Source organism: Corvus brachyrhynchos, unplaced genomic scaffold (genome assembly GCF_000691975.1).
Source record: "Corvus brachyrhynchos isolate BGI_N302 unplaced genomic scaffold, ASM69197v1 scaffold220, whole genome shotgun sequence".
Taxonomy (NCBI): domain Eukaryota; kingdom Metazoa; phylum Chordata; class Aves; order Passeriformes; family Corvidae; genus Corvus; species Corvus brachyrhynchos.
In genome coordinates this window covers 1,901,732-1,908,580 of record NW_008236209.1, presented here as the reverse complement: position 1 = coordinate 1,908,580, position 6,849 = coordinate 1,901,732, and the positions used below count along the sequence as shown (strand labels likewise).

Here is a 6,849-nt window from a genome sequence, read left to right as displayed (position 1 = left end):
CTCATTCCTCAAAGCTGCAACACCTGCTTTTCAAGATATTTAACTAGGTTACTCTTTGAAATAACATGATGGAATTATATAATAAAATTAGTTTATATACTAAATAACTGCATCATATAAGTGGTTTATCCCCCTTGAAAGAAGCTCTTCAAATAATTCCACTGTTGGCTCATGTAAAAGGACACACTTGTAAAATGTGTCCCATTACCCTCCCCAAAAATGACCTTTCATGGAGTTAGCATAGCTATGGAAAAACCTTTGACGCAGATGTGGTGATGGAAGTCCCTCCATACACCACCAGTAAATGATATGTGCTACACATAAGGGCAGAACAGGAAAATACAAAACAAAAATCCATCTCTTTCTAGCAAGTGAAACTATTACTTATATGCTGAACAAGTGATTACCGTGGCTGAACATTCCACAAGTTTTTATATTATTCTTCCATTGAACAACCTGAACAAAGATTTCTTAACATGATCTTTAGCTTTAATCAGGCCTATTTTTGTCCATCTGCCTGGAAGCTCTTCATTAGCATTACTAATGCCTTCACCATGTGCATTATTTCCATCGAAATGAACTTTATTTCCACCCAGAAATCTGCCTGTTGAAGTGCGGGCTATGGTGAGATATATTTAAGGCTACTCCACTGATAATTATTCATTCCCTGCACTGTAGAATTCTTATTTGTTAGGGTTTTGTATAATGTACAGAAATGATAAACACTGTTTGCCCACGACAGAGCTTTCTTTGTAGACAAAATAAACAAAGTAGGAAAGTTCCCATGTAGAGCAGCCTGACCATTAAATACCCAGTTTGGTTCTGTCCTGCTCTGAGCAGCCCTGGGTAGCTACAGAAATGTGGTTTGTTAAGAGAATGGCTGTGGTATTTAGTTTTTGTGAAGAGCTGTGAAGATGTACAAAGGCAGGCTAAACAGAAAGGTCTCTAGTGCTGAATGTGGTCATGGGAAGCCTTGTAGTAAATAAAAGGAGTTTATAGTGGGCTGTTCAGTTATGTTTGAGAAGCGAATTGTGTTGTGAGATATGAACATCAAAAGATATTTTCTAAACAATTTGGGGAAAATCCCACAGGAAGATAAGCTGTGAACTCAGCCATGGGGCTGTGGGGAGATGTGCAGAAGAGAGAGAAAGAACCTCCAGGAGTCTTCACGGGGAAAAAATGTCCCAGTGTGAAGAAACAGCTTCTCTGCTTCCTTCTGCAGGCAGTGATAGAATTGCACAGTCAGAGAGAGACAAAACTGAGGTGCTGCGTGTCTAAAACCCAGAGATGACAGAAAAAGAGGAAAAAATGAGTAGCTTTTACCGAGGCCTCAAATACTCTATTTAAACCCACAATTACTACTGGGATTTGACTCTAAATCAAAAAGATGTACGACATTGTTAAAAATTGTAAGGTAGGGTAGCACATGTGAGTAATCATAATTGTATGTTTAAAAACTGAAATACAGTGTTTAGTGGCAATGTTAGCATTTTTTTCTCTCTGTACAGATCATCTCCAGTTCTTTCAGGCTTCGAAGAAAACTCAGTATAGTGAGACATAACTGCATTTTATTCACATCAAGCAGTTATGTCCTAGAACATAAAATGTTGGGAAAAAAATAGAAGTACTGATGCAAAAAGTTCTGATTATTCTATGGAATAAGATACTTTAAAAGTAAAGAGAAAAAAAAGAGACTCAAATATTAACTGATTACCATTACATCATATGTAAGATGTTTGCTTAGTTTTTCTTGTGGGGAAAGCCCAAAATCATGCAAAATAATGTCTTCATTTTTTTACATTGTTCTCTGAAGTAATCCTGTGCAATTTTTTATACATGCCTTGTTTCTAGAAATCATGAATGGAGCAAGAATTATGGTTTCCTACTGCTCTGTTGAAACCTGAAAGCAGAAAATCTTTTGGAGAAGATAAATCTGGTTGTGATCTAGAATTATAGACTAAGTGGTCAAAATGGAGAAAAGAGTGACAACAGCACTCACCTAAATCAGTTAATTGCTTCAAGGAGGGAAAACGTTTGTAACAAAGAAGTAACACAATGGAAAATATAAACCTAAAACCTGTATGGATGTTTTGTTTCCTAAGTATTAGAGGAGCCTGGCCTGGAGTAAATTAAAACCACTAATGATTTTTTTCAGATTAAAACAATTATTCAGTTTAATTAAAAAGTGCCTTGACATAAGGAAACTTCATGTTTTTACAGTATCATCATTTAATAATGGTATAGCTCGTCCAGCTTTAGGTTTTAGATCAGAGCTAGATTTAGTAAGTCAGGTTGAACTGCAGGTTTGCTGTAGGCACAATTACCTCCCCAACATATTCAGCGTGAAAACTTTCCTAAACAATAGGTGGGAAACTGTCAATTTCCTCTTCCTACAACTGAGGACAAGCAAAACATGTAAGTTGCCTTGGAACTGAAAAGTTTATAGCCCAATAAATGAGCTCTGGTGCAGCCATCTCACAGCTGGTTAAAAACAAACAGTAGCTGTAGCCGTGGAGAATTAACCTTGCTGAAGTGTAATCCTCAGCCATTTAAAGGAATGTTCAGAAGCTGTGGTTTTAATTAACATTTGTGATACTGTGCATGATTGTAATGTGAAATGTCACTGTTTAAAGGTTAATATGTTTTAATGTACCTTCAAATCAGTAATGAATTTTATACAAGTATGATAGTAACTTCTTGTGACTTTATTTACAGAAACCCTATAGAATGTTCAATTATTGCCTCTAGAAAGTCAGGAAATTATGGTTTAGATTAAACAAAGCTTCAGCAAACAAGTAGTTCTTGGAATTATCAGTGAGTGGGTTCTCTGTGGATTTAAGTTTACAAATAAATAACATTTATTAAGTAGTCAAAGAGTATCTCTTAGAAAGTGAGGTAACCTTGTCAACAGAGACTATCTATTCATATGCAATTAACGCTCTTCATTTAATTGCTTAGCAGTTAATACTTCTAATCCTATTTTCCCACCTGTTAAGATAAGCTATTCCACCCCATGCTTTTCTTTTTGTCATTTACTACATTCTCATGCATTGTAAACAAGCTTAGACTGATTTGCTTCTGAAGATAAATTCAGGAATTTTTGAAAATTCCTAAATGTAAATAGATTCCAATTAAAACTGCAAAAAGGAGGAAGAGACAGGAGAGTAAACACTGAGTGCAGTGATGACACTGGCCAGGAAGAGAGAGACGCTTACAGCCCAAGAGGAGCAGTGAAGATTGTGGTATGTTTTCTGTGGTACAGTGGTTGTGCTAATGACATGGAATTTCTGGATGAAGAGCTGGGGAATGTACTACGAGGTGACTTAGCAACATATTTCCTGTTTGTGGCTAAGTTAAATACTGTGTGTTTTCTCTTCTGGTAGTATACAGAGCAATTACGTTTTTCTTTTTTTTCCTCTCCAGTGCAGTTAGGACAAAGACTTCAACAGTGTTAAATTTCTTCCTCAGCTCTAGAAATGTGGAGAACAGAATATTTCCCAGGGACTGAAAACTGAATGGCAGTTTTGGTGATCTGTGAACCAGAAGCCTATGCCTTGTCTCGCAAATGGAGATTCTACCACTGAATTTATGAATTCTCACAAATCCAGAATCATTTTCCTTTTTGGATATACTTGGAGTGAGTGCCTTCTGCAACCTTGCATGACTGAACTTTTGGTCTGTTTGGAGGCAGGATGTTAGAGCTGTAAGGTCTCATACTGCTGGGCTAGCCAGTCATCCTCAAAGGCCTCTTTTGTCCCAGTTCAGATAGAAAATAATGCACGTTTTGGGGATGCTCAAAATACCTCACACTTAGCAGTCTCTGATCATTTTGCTGTAAGATAATTGTGTGACCTCTGTGAGCTGCTGTGGGTGTGTGACTGAATGGGACTGATTACACACAAAACCATGAGGAGAAATGCCAGCACCTACAGAGCAGTGGCTTTTTGGGGTTCCATGTTTGCAGTGTTGTGAAATGATATTTTTAATAAATAGTTCTGAAATCCATTTGCTTCAGAGATGAAGCCAAGTTAAGAACAGTTTGTACAACTACTTGTTCACCCTCAGGCCACGCTGTTGCTCTCGGAGTTGAGCCAAAATACTGCATTGCGGTGTCTGCCAAAATGAGGTTTGTCTGCTTGCCTTAAGTAGAGTTGTGGTTTTCTGGGGAGTTCTTTGTTTGTTTTGTTTTGGTGTTGACGGGCTTTTCCATCTAAATTTTTCCTAACTGGGATAGCTACATTATTTCTCTTCAACTCCTTTTGCTTGGAATTACCTGCAGAGTCTATATGGTCATAAAGGTCCTTAGTTCATGCATGGAATATTTGCTTCTCAGTCCTGGAAACTGGAGTGGGGTGTGGGAAGAACACTAAAATGCAGCAGTATGACTAAAAGCATTTTCAAAAAGCAAACAACAGGCTTTAACTTCTGCTGAGGAGGCTGTGAAGTAGATCTAATGACATTGATCTATAGGAAGCTTTTCAAAAGCAGGTCTCCAGCAAATCAGCAATGTTTTGTACAACACAAACAACAATTTTAAGCCACAGCTGAAAATTCTGTATGGAGACTTGCAAAGTATTTGTAAATTAGAGTTGAAAAAATGACCTAACTCTGCTAAGCAAGCAGCCGTGTGTCCCAGGAGAGCAGGCAAACCCAGGAAGGGGAACCAAGAGCAGCTGTGCGGTGACTTTTCATCACATGATGCAGCTGCAGCCTGATGGTTGCACATCTTTCCTCCATCAGGACAAGGGTAGAGTTAGACAAGGGTGCAGTTATTACAGGGTACCAGCACAAAAATGGCAAATCTCTTGTGTTTCCAGTGTGATGTGCATTGTCCCCACACTGATTTCAGTGCTTCTTTCATGTGTTTTGCTTAAACCAGGAACGTGAACTGAGTTTTACTCTATCAAAACTAAATTAACTCAAGGTCTGACTGTACATTTGCTCAATTTTCTCCATTTCTCACACGTGCACTTGCTTTCACTCGTACCATAAATTATTTTTGGCGTGTCGTGCCAGCTGGTCTTGAGTCTTAGAGGTCAGTTCCTTGTAAAGGCTTTACCAAAGAACACTTGGCTAATGCAGTACAAGCAGCATTGTGGCAAATTTAGAAAATTTGAGGACAAAAAGTTCTTGAGCACTTAAGAGTTATGCTGAACAAATAGTGCTACTGAATTTGGATTAAAAATTCTTAAATTTGTGCATAGAGATGTCCGGCCGTTGGAAATTATTCTCTGTTTTCTCTGAATGTGGACTGACTGAACTTTGTGTTGTAGATATGGGGGCTGCTTAATACAAAAAATAGAGACAGCAGAGAAAAAACCAAAAATGGTCATTAGACCTAACTGAAGGGAAGAAAAAACCAGATTGGAGCATTTCTTTTAACTAACCATTGTTAAACTGTTGCTGTAGAATGATACCCTGTAAACTATAAATGGATATAGTTGGAAATAACACCACATTGCCTGACATTGCAAACAAGTGATTAAATTCATGATTACTTGATTGATTTTGTAATTCCAGCTTATGTATGGTTAAGTTGGTATCATAAACTGTGCCCAAATAAATATTGTTAAAATCAACAGAATGAAAAAAAGGAAGATTTGTACTAGAAGAAAGAGATGCATCTCATTTTATAACCTCCTAACTTCTGCTGCCAAGATTCTACTTTGGTTTTAAGACCGCTGCCAGTTTTAGAGCTGTCATTTTATTTGAAAGCTGGTATTGTCAGATTTTACCAACAGGTTTTCATTGCTGGATTTAAAGGAGTAATGTTTCCCCCAGCAGTCAGGTAAGCCTCAGAGAGTTACAAGAAATGCAGAGAGACACCTGAATCTCAGGCTTTGTATCACTGTGTATGTATTAGACAGGGATCAGAAAACTCACTCTGTGTCTTGCTTTCCTTTCCAAAAGAACAACCCCCCTGTGGAAGCAGTGCTGAGCTGGGACCTTCTCCTAGAGGGCAACAAACTGATACATTTATATCTGAATGTGAACTCCAAAGGATTGTCCCAGCAGAACAACAGACCATGGCGGTATTCACGACTGTTTTCTCAACATAATTTAGCAACCACAGATTCAGCTATACCAACATAAAATGTGTATTTTTCTTTTAAAAATAACAATGATATTGATACGAAGGCATCTGTGACCATGACACCTTTAATAAGCAGACATGTGAGCCGTGATTTTTCCGCTGTCCATGCTGGTACAGACCATGCTGAGAGACCTTCAGCTCACACAGCGAGGCTCAGCCAAAGGGATTCTGGAATCCACAGAAATGGTTTAAACAATTTTTCATTGTTGTAAGCTGTGAGCACCTGTAGATGACTCAGATATTGGGGACTGGAGTTCTGGAAGTTGAGAGAGAAAAAAAATAACTCTTTTGTTTGTGGCAGTAGCTCAATTTTAGTTAAAACGCCATGATTATCCAAGCAAGGCCAGGTTGGACAACCTGAGCAACCTGGTGTGGGGGAAGGTGGCCCTGCCCATGGGAGGGCAGTTTGGCTCGATGATCTTTAAGATCTCTCCCAACGCAAACACTTCTGTGATTGTGCGATCCCCGGTGTCTGTGATCACATTGTCCCTTGTGGGTGTCCAAAACAAAACACAGGGAAACACACCTCAGTCAGAGCTCCCAAACCCTGCATGTGGAGGGTCTGGGCACTCTGCTCACAGCCCAGCGGCTGCAGAGTGAGGCAGATCCGATGGCAACCAGGCTCTGCTGGGAATCATGGGCTGCCACGGCCACGGCCAGCCCCGGTGTCTGCCTCTCCCCTGCCAGCGAGCGGAGCGGGGAGCGCCGGGGCAGCGGGCCGGAGACCCGGCCCGCCGAGATGAGCCGGGCACGGC

At 39.6% G+C, this 6,849-nt stretch overlaps 1 long non-coding RNA gene across 1 annotated transcript; it reads left to right on the top strand.

The window, feature by feature from the left end:
- The first annotated feature begins 3,019 nt into the window (after positions 1–3,019).
- Positions 3,020–6,141, top strand: LOC108448637. Its single transcript, XR_001864593.1, has 2 exons — positions 3,020–3,242; positions 3,424–6,141. It is a non-coding gene; the product is annotated as an uncharacterized LOC108448637 (long non-coding RNA).
- Positions 6,142–6,849: the final 708 nt, after the last annotated feature.